This window comes from Panthera uncia, chromosome F2 (assembly GCF_023721935.1).
Source record: "Panthera uncia isolate 11264 chromosome F2, Puncia_PCG_1.0, whole genome shotgun sequence".
Lineage (NCBI taxonomy): Eukaryota > Metazoa > Chordata > Mammalia > Carnivora > Felidae > Panthera > Panthera uncia.
Genome location: NC_064812.1, coordinates 76,423,766 through 76,436,090, shown reverse-complemented (window position 1 = coordinate 76,436,090; position 12,325 = coordinate 76,423,766). Strand labels below are relative to the sequence as shown.

Below are 12,325 nucleotides of genomic sequence, written 5' to 3'. Positions count from 1 at the left end.
TTAAGAATGATCTGCACACAGAATGACAGAATTTAAGTTACTCAACTTGTGTTTAGGCATCTTTACAGTCATGGTGCTATCATTGTATATTTTGAGTCTACTGTTTATAGGTAGGGTTTATATAGTACCATAGGAGTTGGAGACATGAATTAACTTCCCCACAGAAGATCATGTTTATTAAAAGATAAGTAATAGGGGTACCTCGGTGGCTCAGTTGGTTAAGCAACCAACTCTTGATTTCGGCTCAGGTCATGATCTCGCGGTTCATGAGTTCCAGCCCCGTGTTGGGCTCTGTGCTGACTGCTCAGAACCTGAGCCTGCTTCATATTCTGTGTATCCTTCTCTCTCTGCCCCTCCCCAGCTCTCACTCTGACTTTCTCTCTCTGTCTCAAAATAAATAAACATCAAAAAAAAAAAAAAGATAAGTAATAAAATGTACTTACTTTTGAGGCTTACATATGTGGGTTATTACACGTTAATAGAAACCACAGCATTTATTTCGAATTTACATTAGTGGTTCTCTGTCTTGGTGATTTTGTTTCTTGGGACATTTGGCCATGACCGGAGGCACTCTGGGTTATTACAACTGTGGGTAGGAGACTACTAACTGAAATCAGGTGGGTAGACACCAGGGATGCAGCTAAACATGGGAAGATGAACAGGACAGCCGTTTGGCCCCAAATGACAACAGACCGGGAAACCCTGACTTGGAGTAACAGTAGTTTTTAGAGAGCATTTTTTCACTGGCACCGTTTAAGATTAATGGTACCTGGTGATGATAAAAGCAGACTGTTTGACAACTGTAGACAATGCACCACCTTATTACTGCCTGCACCCAGGGCTATCGAGTACATTTCCATTAGATTTTCCTTCTGAAGGACTGCCACCTCAAGTGAGGGTTAAATCAGACTTCCAATTTTAAAGCAACTTTAGGGCACCTGGGTGGCTCAGTGGGTTAAGCATCTGACTTCTGCTCAGGTCATGATCTCAAGGTTCGGGAGTTCAAGCCATGCTTCGGGTGAACCCCCTTTCTCTCTACCCTCACTCACTTGTGCCCTCTCTAAATACATACGTACATACATATATAAAGTACTTTTAAATCACTTCAATGATGGTTCAATGAACCAAGCTTAGCAACAGGTGATTTATGGGGCTATTCTCTCTCTGCTATTTATCTCATTATGTTTTTTTAAATATAATTTTAAAATGTTAAGAAACAGTTACACTGAAATATAATTCACATACCAAAGATTGACCATTTTAAAGTGTGCGATGTGGTGGCTTTTAGTATATTCATGTGATTGTATAACCACCACTATGTGATTTCAGAATATTTTCAACATTCCCAAAAGAAGCCTCATGCCTACCAGCAGCCATACCCTCTTCAGCCCTTTCCAGAGCCCCTGACAACCACTCACGTACTTTCTGTCCAGGAACTGCCTATTCTGAACATTTTGTACAAGCAGAATCAGAGTACGTGGCTTTTTCTGACTAGATCCTTTGCTTAGTGTATTTCCACGGCTCACCCGTGTTGTACCACGATTCAGTGCTTCTTTCCTTTTGTGGCCAGATAATACTCCACTGCATGCATGGGCCATTTGGTGTATCCATTCATCAGTGGATATTTGGGATGCTTACATTCTTTTTTGGCCGTCAAGACTGCTGCCGTGAACATTTGTGACATTTTGCTGGGAAAACAGGTTTTCAGCCGTCTTGGGTATATACCGAGGAGCAGAAATACTGGGTCGTATGGTGATTCTATTTACTCTAAGGAATTGAAACTCTTGCATCATATATATTCTATCGTATGAACACGCCTTTTGGTTATCCATCGATCAGCTGATAGATATTAGAGTTGTTTCCAACTGTTGTTATGAGTAATGCAGTTTGAACATTTATGTGCAAGTTTCTGTGGAGACATATATTTTTATTCCCCTAAGAGTGGAATTGGTGGGCTATGTGGTGCTCTGTTAACTCTTTTGAGGGACCATTAATCTGTTTTCAAAAGTGACTGCACTATTTTAGAATCCCACCAGTAATATATTAGTTCCAATTTCTCCACATCCTTGTTATTATGTCTTTGATTTCAGCCATCCTGAGGATGTGAAGTGGTATCTCATTGCAATTTTAATTTGCATTTCCATAATGACCGAGATTGAGCATCTTGCCATGTGCTTATTGGCTATTTGCATATCTTTAGGGATGCCTGTTCAGATCTTAAGCCCATTTGAAAAAAATGGGTCTTCTTATTATTGAGTTGTGAGAGTTCATTATATATTCCGGATACTTGTTCTTTATGTGATAGGTAATTCACAAACACTTTCTCGCATTCTGTATTGTCTTTTCAATTTTTGGATGGTGTCCTTTGAAGCACAAGTTTTTAAAACTTTGAGAAGTCCAATTTATCTACCACGCATGTGCATGTATAGACTGTGTTTTTGGTGTCATATCTAAGAAACTATTACCAAATCCAAGTTCACAAACATTTACTCCTATTGCTTTCTACTAAGAGTTTTATAGTTTTAGCTATTACATAGGTTTTCCGTCCAGTTTAATTTTTGTACATGGTATGAGATGGGAGCCCCACTTTATTTTTTTTACACGTGGGTATCCAGTTGCCCTGACGCCATTTGTTGAGAAAGCTATTCTTCCTCCATTGAAATGTCTTGGTACTCTCTTTGGAAACCAATTAACTTTAAATTTATAGCGGTTGATTTCTCGTGTTGAATCTGTGTATCAGTTGGAAAAGTATCACCATCTCCGTAAGTCTTGTGATTCACAAACATGGGATGTTTAATTTCTTTCAACATTTCAAAAAATGTTTTACAATTTTCGGTGTACACGTCTTGAATTTCTTTGGCTAAATTTATTCCTACTATATTTTTAAATGGATGCTATTTAAATGAAATTTTCTCAGGGCACTTGGGTGGCTCAGTCAGTTAAGCATTCGACTTTGGCTCAGGTCACGATCTCACAGCTTGTGAGGTCGAGCCCCGCGTCAGGCTCTGTGCTCACAGCTCAGAGCCTGGAGCCTGTTTCAGATTCTGTGTCTCCCTCTCTCTCTCTGCCCCTCCCCCGCTTGGTGCTTGGTCTGTGTCTCTGTCTCTCTCAAAAATAAGCATTAACAAATTAAAAAAAAATAAATGAAAATTTCTCAGTTTCATGTTTTCAAATGTTTATTGCCAGTACACAGAAATATAATAAAAATGTTTTCATGTAAAGAGTTAATACTACTGAGTTTCATGAAATGGGAAAACAATGTATGTCTTTAATCACTTAATACAGATTTTTTGCTTCTTTTGAATCTGTACTATCCACTGTGTTGAAGACATCCATACCGTAACTTCTTTTCAAAGGCTGGATGCTCAGCTTATTTGGCGCTGTTGGATATTTTCAACCTTCTTGAAACAGGAACGTCAAGTAGTTCCCTGGAGCCTTAAATACGGACAGGAAAAGACAGGCATTTAACATAACCAACTCTCTTTCATCAGTTTCCAGTACCTCGGGGGTACAAAGGCACAAAAGGGAGAAGGAAAGGAGACAAAAAACCTACAATATGAATGTAAATAACAAGCAAGGTATAAAATTAAGAAATATTTTGAAGTCATTCTTTTATTGTTAAATATAACTAGATGTTTGTATGAAAATGCACGAAAACACTTCATCAGTTTTAAGAACTGATGGGGTTGTAGTTTTCAAAAGGTGTGAGCAGCCACTGTTAGCATTATTCTGCGACTGTACAAAATGTTCAAAGTGCAGTAAATTTTACATGCAGTTTTCATTCTAACCTGTAGAGTAGTGTGGGGAAGCTAAAACAGGTATTGTGAACACGGGGGAAATCGAAATCATAAGTATTAAGTGATCTTCTAAATCCAAATAAGATCTCAGGCTTTCCAATTTCTAAATGCAAACAAGCTTATGCTTCAGTTGTATAGAAACAATGTGCGCAATTCAAAAAAAAATGAAGGAACATTTAAGAATGACAAGTTCAAATCAATCCCTTGATAAGGGTACAAAGATTCAGAAAGTGTTGTGAATAGATTAGGATGTTTCTGATGAATTCATTGTCAGAGAGGGTGGTACCAGTGGATTTAAAGCAGAAGGAAGATTTAGTAGGATCAAAGGGATCTTTACAGATTTACTCTTCTGTTTCCCAAGGCTAAGTTTGCGTTAGAATTCCCTCTAGAGCTTAGTGAAAAAAGTAAGTCCTGGGCCTTGTCACTGTATAGTGTATTTGACACTTAGAGTGGATAATTTATTTTTAACACTCTACTCTTCTATGCAATAAAATTAGTTTCAGTAACAATAATAATGGCCAGAAGAGACAGTGACAGTTTTTATTGAAATTTCATATGAATCCTATACCTGAAACTAATATTACACTGTATGTTAACTAGTTGGGATTTAAATATAAACTTGGGTAGAAAAAGAGATTTCATATGATCAAGGCAGTCAAACATTAAAAGTTAAAAAAAATAGAGGACGCCTGGTTGGCCCAGTCGGTTGAGCATCTGACTCTTGATTTCAGCACAAATCATGATCCTGGGATGGAGACCCGTGTTGGGCTCTGCACTGAGAGTGCGGAGCCAGCTTGGGATTCTCTCTCTCTCCCGCAATAAATAAAAAGGGAAATTTAAGTAAAATGAATTTATTTTTTCCATAGAATTCATCTTTTCACCAGTGAAAGCACTGGCAACAGGTGTTTCCTGAAAATCCATCATGGAGTCAAGTCATGGTGCTAAGTCTCCTATGCTGGCTTTGTAATTCTTAGAGCAGGCTTTGGATTGCTTTTTGGTATGCTGTCCACCACGTCTGATGCATTACGTCTCCCATCCCCTCTCCACAAACTTTTGACACCTTGTGTTCAAAAGAATGTTCCATCATTGTTTTTAGGATTTTTTTTTTCTAAGCTAGTGTTTTTGATATCTTGCGTAAACAGGTAATGAAGGGCAGTTGGGTAACAATGATGTGGTTTTGGAGCGGTGGTATGGGTCCAGAGCTGACAGCCAAGAATGAATTCTTGATACGTCTTTGGTGCAAAAATGTGATTTTATTAAAGCACGGGGACAGGACCTATGGGCAAAAAGAGCTACACTGGGTTTGTCACAGGTGACTGGTTATAGACCTTCAGGTTGGGAAAGGGTTAGGGATAGCATAAGTCTCTAAGGAATTTTGGAAGAAAGGTTTCCAGGACCTTGAGGGTGGGTATTGTTTAGGAAAAGGTCACTTATTACTGTCCAGTAAAACCTCAGTCATGGGACCCTTCAGATGTCTATCATCAGTGGGCCATAAGCTTGGAGTATGATTGCCAACATAGAGCTCATGGGGGTAGAGATAAAGAAGTTTCCAAAGGAATTTTTTTTTTTTTTAATTTTTTTTTCAACGTTTTTTATTTATTTTTGGGACAGAGAGAGACAGAGCATGAACGGGGAAGGGTCAGAGAGAGAGGGAGACACAGAATCGGAAACAGGCTCCAGGCTCCGAGCCATCAGCCCAGAGCCTGACGCGGGGCTCGAACTCACGGACCGCGACGAACTCACGGACCGCGAGATCGTGACCTGGCTGAAGTCGGACGCTTAACCGACTGCGCCACCCAGGCGCCCCCAAAGGAATTTTTTATGTTAAAGTAGACTTATAGGATCCTGGGGGATGGGATAATGTTAAGCTAAGATTGCCTTTTGCCCTTAGCAAAGTCATGACTGAGGCAGCTGAGTCCCCAGAGAAAGGTGACTCTGCCTGTTTCAAGGACTTGTCAATGGGCTGTAGGCAGTAAGGAAACTTTTCATTTGCCTTGGTTTCCCGTATCAAGAAGCTTGCAGGACCCTATTCATTGTTAAATGCATCCGGATTTCAGAGATGTGAACATACCAAAAAGAGTGCACCTTGAAAAACAGTACAGTAGTTCTGTATTTTAACTTATTTTCCTTTGTCATTAAATATTTCCCTACAATATAAAGCCTGCAATGCATTTCATTGTATGGATGTACCATGCTTTAGTCTGTGGTTCTGGGAAGAAAGTGATTTGGTCACTCTGGGAACATCACAACACATCCAGAGACATTTTTGGTTGGCATAACTAGGGGTGCCACTGGCATCTAGTGGGTAGAAGTTAAGAATGTTGTTAAATATCCTAAAATGTAGAAGACAGCCCTCTTATAACAAAAAATTACCTGGCCCAAAATGTGAATAGTGCTGAGATTCTGTGGCCTACTGCTAGACTTAAAATTTTAATTTTTCCCCCCTCTAGGAATGCAGGAAATTAAGGGACAGCATAATGTGGTGCTTAAGGCTACAGCCTGTCAAATTGGCTGGGCTCCTATACTGGCCGATACAGTTTCTAGCTGCAGGACATTACCTAGAAGGAATTGGTTACTTAACCCCTCATTTCCCCATCTGTAAAAATGGAGAAAATGAATAGAAACTGGATAAAGCTATTAAGACAAATAGGTCTGCACCTAAAGCCCACATTTGTCATCTAAGATACACTCACTAGTGTTGCACCAGCTTCCGTTAGGTTATTTATTTTTTTTAAATAAACATAATCACAAACTTTACTATCCAGGGGTGTAGTCTGCATAGGAAGCACTGATGGAAAAATCAGGGGCAAAATATCTCAAGGTTTGCGGCCTGTTGCCAAATCTAAGATCTTCCAAGCCACTGAAGGGTGGTAAAATCAATTTAGTGGGTCAAGATTAGCATTGCAACAAAAATAGAATAGAAAATATTGGAGTGAGTCGCAAGTATTTTTTTCACAAAACATGGTTTCAGTGACAGAGGCCTGTATGTATGCACCAAGTCACAATGTTAAAATGTATTTAAGTTTATTTTGAGAAAGAAAGAAAGACAGAGAGAGAGAGAGAGAGAGAGAGAGAGAGAGAATCCCAAGCAAGTTCTGCACTGTCAGCACAGAGCCTACCACAGGGCTCGAACTCAAGAACCCGTGAGATCATGACCTGAGCAGAAATCAAGAGTTGGATGCCCAACCAACTGAGCCATCCAGGCACCCGTATAATGTTTTAATTTTTTAAATTTGATTTTATTTCTTATTTTTTAAAATTTACATCCAAATTAGTTAGCAGATAGTGCCACAATGATTTCAGGAGTAGATTCCTTAATGCCCCTTCCCCATTTAGTCATCCCCCCTCCCACAACCCCTCCAGTAACCCTCAGTTTATTCTCCATATTTATGAGTCTCTTCTGTTTTGTCCCCCTCCCTGTTTCTGTATTATTCTTGTTTTCCTTCCCTTGTGTTCATCTGTTCTGTCTCCTAAAGTCCTCATATGAGTGAAGTCATATGATTTTTGTCTTTCTCTAATTTCACTTAGCATGATACCCTCTGGTTCCATCCACGTAGTTGCAAATGGCAAGATTTCATTCTTTTTGATTACCGAGTAAGACTACATTGTATATATAAACCACATCTTCTTTATCCATTCATCCATCGGTGGACATTTGGGCTCTTTCCATACTTTGGCTATTGTTGATAGTGCAGCTATAAACATGGGGGGTGCATGTGTCCCTTCGAAACAGCACACCTGTATCCCATGGATAAATGCCTAGCAGTGCAATTGCTGGGTCATAGGGTAGTTCTGTTTTTAGTTTTTTGAGGAACCTTCATACTGTTTTCCAGAGTGGCTGCACCAGCTTGCATTCCCATCTTTAAACTTTTTAATGTTTATTTATTTTTGAGAGAGACACAGAGTGTGAGCAGAGGTGGGGTAGAGAGAGAGGGAGACCCAGAATCTGAAGCAGGCTCCAGGCTCTGAGCTGTCAGCCCAGAGCCCGACACGGGGCTCGAACTCACGAACTGCGAGATCATGACCTGAGCCGAAGTTGGACTTTGAATGGACGGGGCCACCCAGCCGCCCCTAAAACGTAATTTTTAATGTGAGTCACAATAAAGAAGTTTGAAAGGCACCACCTGAAGTCCAACTACCACTTGATATTTGTCTGTCTCTGTATCTGTAGAACTGATAAGCTTCTGCTTTAGGACATTTCAGCTGTGTATTTGGACACTTGGTTGAAAAACTCTTCAAAATAATGAAAGACAAGAACTTAACGTGAAAAATGACTACAAATAGTTTGTGCCAATCTATTGGTTTAAATCTGTTGGGGGGCGCCTGGGTGGTTCAGTCGGTAAGGGGCCGACTTCGGCTCAGGTCATGATCTCGCGGTCCGTGAGTTCCAGCCCGGCGTCGGGCTCTGTGCTGACAGCTCAGAGCCTGGAGCCTGTTTCGGATTCTGTGTCTCCCTCTCTCTGACTCTCCCCCGTTCATGCTCTGTCTCTCTCTCAAAAAAAAAAATAAATAAACGTTAAAAAAAAAATTTAAATCTGTTGGGCAACGAAGCAGGCTGGAAGTGTTGTATGTGTTGCAGCGTTAGACACAGTGTTGTTCACCGGCCCATTACACTCATCACTAGCTTTGAAGACACACACTCATAAGTTAACTAGCATCATTATCATTAATAATATGTGAGTACCAACAAACCAGCTGAGTAGGGCAGCTTTAACATCTGTAAACAGTACTGAGAATATTAACTTGACAATCATAGTGCCAGAGCCTCTAAGTAGTGTATGACTGCATTTTATACATCATTAGCTATGATCTTAAAAATGAAAGCCAAAACTTTTTTAAAAGGAGCTAACCTTTAAAAATGGTTAACTCTAACCCATTCTTTGAAAAAGCCAAATTACGTTAATTGCAGTTGCTGGCTATTTGAACATAATCTAAGAGAAAATGAGGGCAATTATGCTAGGTTGAGAAATTCGTAATGCATGCAGAATAAAATCCCCAATCAGGCAGAGTTAACAAAATTCAGCTGTAAACTGCAATCTCCCCAATATCCTGATGTATTCTGGGTAAGGAAATAGTGTCATTTAAACTTGTGACCAGTGATGTTTGAATGGTCCCCTGCACAGGCTTTTGAGATATTTGAGGGCAGCAACTTTCCACAGTAACTTCTTAGTCAACCTTCAATACAAGTATTTTATTAATTGCTAATTATGTGCCAATCTCTCTAGAAAGTTCTAGCAGCTTAAAAATTAATAATTCATAGTTCCTAAACCTTAGGGTTTCATAGACTTAGAGGGGAGACAAGAATTTATAGTTGTGTGGTATGGAGCAGAGGCAGCAGACAGAGTGGATCACTATACTGCCCAGAAGTTAGACACCGGCTCCTGTCCAAGCTGTTTGAAAAAATGAGTGAGAAATGAACAAGGAGGGAGGAACATTTCCTGGATGAGGAAACTCACATGTGTAAAGGGGAAAAGTGCCAGGAGGTAAGCTGGAGAGATGGATTGCTACAAAATGAAGAGGCTCTGATGCTATGTTAAAAAGCTTAAATTGTATCCAATTTGCAAAACAAAACCAGTGAGGCCCCTAGGAAAGACACCTGACCAACATGGTCCTGGATGGAGTAAATAACAGAGACTGGTTGAGGGGTGAGTCTAAGTATAAATTGAAGGCCCGAAAAAAGGCGTAGGGCACCATCAACAAATGTTTGTGTGTATACCACATATTGGGGAAATAGTTCCCTCTATTAAAAAAGAACTTACATTTCAGCATGTTAGACAGATAGTGAAAGAATAATCTAGAGGAACTGCAGACATGTTAGGGAAGGATTCCCTGAGAAAGTGACCCTGAAATGGGGACCTGAAGGAAAAACAGGATTTTAAAGATTCGAACTGATTTGAAGTACTTAATGGTGTTTCTCTATAGACTCTGTGTAACCCCTACATACTCCTAAAGACAACCACTCTCTTTTGCCCTCACTATAAATCTATTAAAAGCCCCAGATGTTTATTAAATTAAGAAATAATCATGTAATGAGGACAAGATTAAGCCTCTCACCTCTTTTCCCACTGGGAATATTTGCATCAATTACATCGTTTTATAATTACTTGATAATCTGGAAGAGGACCAAATGAAAGGACAGAGATTTAAGAGCGAAGAGGGAGACACTGCAAAAGGGAAGCAAATTAAAGAGTGAATAAAAAGAAGCGAGTGCTTGAGAAAGCTCAAAGAAAGTATCAGCACTGTCCATTTAACGCAATAATTTGGAGGCCCCTATTAATCTGTTTGCATTTCGGCGAGAAAAGTGCAGCAGGTGGAAATGAGGCTATAGAGTGTGGACTTCTTATCAGTCAAGCAGCTTGGTAGAAAAGTAATGCTGCATGAGGAAGTTTTGTTGTCTTAATTTACTAAGGAAGGGAGAATACAGAGTTTTCAACGTTGTCCTCGGAGGAAAGAAGATGTAACCTGTTGAAACTTACTACTATGGGGGGCACCTGGGTGGCTCAGTCGGTTAAGTGTCTGACTTCGGCTCAGGTCATGATCTCACGGTCCGTGAGTTCGAGCCCCGCGTCGGGCTCTGTGCTGACAGCTCAGAGCCTGGAGCCTGTTTCAGATTCTGTGTCTCCCTCTCTCTGACCCTCCCCTGTTCATGCTCTGTCTCTCTCTGTCTCAAAAAAACATAAACGTTAAAAAAAAAAAAAATTAAAAAAAAAAAAAAGAAACTTACTACTATGGACATAAGCATCAGTAATTTGTAAGAGTATTTACTCCAGATGCCTCCATATACATAACAAGGCTAATGTTATGTATCACTAAGAAACACCACTGAAAGCATATGAACTTTTAACCTTTATATTCTGGAGCGGATGTAAAACCTTTAAGGTATAAACCAATCACTTCTGGTCCTTTCTTCCAAACTATGACTAGGAGAAGATGAGGACTGAATTGTTTGTTTTCCAAAGAAAGAAGTCAGACAAATAACATTGAAAAACATTTTATTATTTAAGAGATTATCACCGGCATAGTTCAGTGATGTTTTCACATTCCGGGCTGTAGTGTGTGGTATTTGGGAGTGACGGGTGTCAGTGACAGCTAAGAGAAGTTCAAGCACCGGTATATTCTTTAGAGGCCCAATGTGTTTTGCTTAACCAATTTTTGGCCAAATCTTCCTCACTACCTAGTTTCTGTGTGCCCGTTCCTATGCGGTGACTGATAAAATCAGCGTCTTTCTTCGGTCCTGCCAGTTCGTACCTCCTCCCGAGGCATATGAACAATTTAACCTCTCAATTTTCACTTCTCAGCTCTATCTTGCTGGGGGTATAAAAAAAATCCAGCTTAAAAAAAATAAAATAAAAACGAAACAAATAAAATAATTTGCCAGACAAGATTCTCTCGGGAATATACAGGAATGTAAACTAAAACACAAAGTGGTTAAAAAAAAAAAAAAGTAAGAAAACAAAGAAAAGCTCTTCTCAAATAAAACTTTCAGATACCGGGTAAGTGTGATGGAAACTAAAAATCCCTCATGCTTGCCAGTCGTCCAGTCCAATGTTTTGTTTTGTTTTGTTTTAAACCAGTTTCCACCGTGATAAACGAAGGGTTGCAAACTTTGCTTCCTAACAGTATTTGCTCCGTTTCGGTGCTCCTGAAAACGGTGGTAACGCTCATTTCTACGTAAACCCAACTCAAGGGCGCTCCGACAGCGACAGCACCTCTCGGCTTTCACTTGTACCAGACATGCCTCGACAGAACAGGAATTTAAACAGTGTTGCATAATCATTCTACGAGTAACTCCTGCTCACCACATTTTAATACCCAAAGCCTTGTAGTTTCGAGCCCTTGCTTGTGGCCGATCACCCGCACACACTCAGGATCCCCCGGAAATCGTGTCCCCTCGGGAACTCACGCTAACCCACCTGAGAACCAACTCCGTTTACAAAGCTGAAAACTGGGGGGTCGTGCTGCTTACACCTTCACTCCAATCGACCAAGCCTTAACTCCTTCTGGTCTCTTGGACATTTTCTTGGGCTTACCTGGTCCGAGAAAAATCGTGCCGCCCCACACTCGAAGTTACCCGAGCCACTTATCAGCTGTTTCAAGTCCCGGCGGTGGGGGTGTGGTGGTGGCAATGTAGCCTGGCCGGGCCACAGCCAGGTACGTCATCCTCTTACAGATCTTGCCCGGTATGCGGACGGGCGACGAGGGCACACAACCTCCGTGGGCCCCGCTCCTCCGCGACAGGTGGAAAGAGATAAGCTGTTTGACCTGGGGCTGATCCAAAATTCGGCGGGGTCCGCCTCAGGCCAACTCGCGGTGGCGAGAAAGGTCAAAATCACCTTGGGGCAGTCCGCGGCCGGACCGCGGCTCGCACCGCCAAACGGCGCCCCAGCTGTGTCCCCGGGTCAGAAGAGGACAGCAAAGTCGCAGGCCGGCCGACCGCGACTGAGGGCGGAGCCGCCCCCCCTTTTCCCGGCGGCCTGCCGACTTCCGGACCTGCGCGCGCCTCTCTGCGCCGCCCCGCCCGCCCGGCG

General features: G+C 41.2%; 1 long non-coding RNA gene across 1 annotated transcript; it reads right to left on the bottom strand.

The window, feature by feature from the left end:
• Positions 1-3,158: 3,158 nt before the first annotated feature.
• Positions 3,159-12,263, bottom strand: LOC125924694 (uncharacterized). Its single transcript, XR_007458519.1, has 2 exons — positions 11,828-12,263; positions 3,159-3,435 (listed from the first exon to the last, which is right to left on the bottom strand). It is a non-coding gene; the product is annotated as an uncharacterized LOC125924694 (long non-coding RNA).
• Between the last annotated feature and the right edge of the window lie 62 nt (positions 12,264-12,325).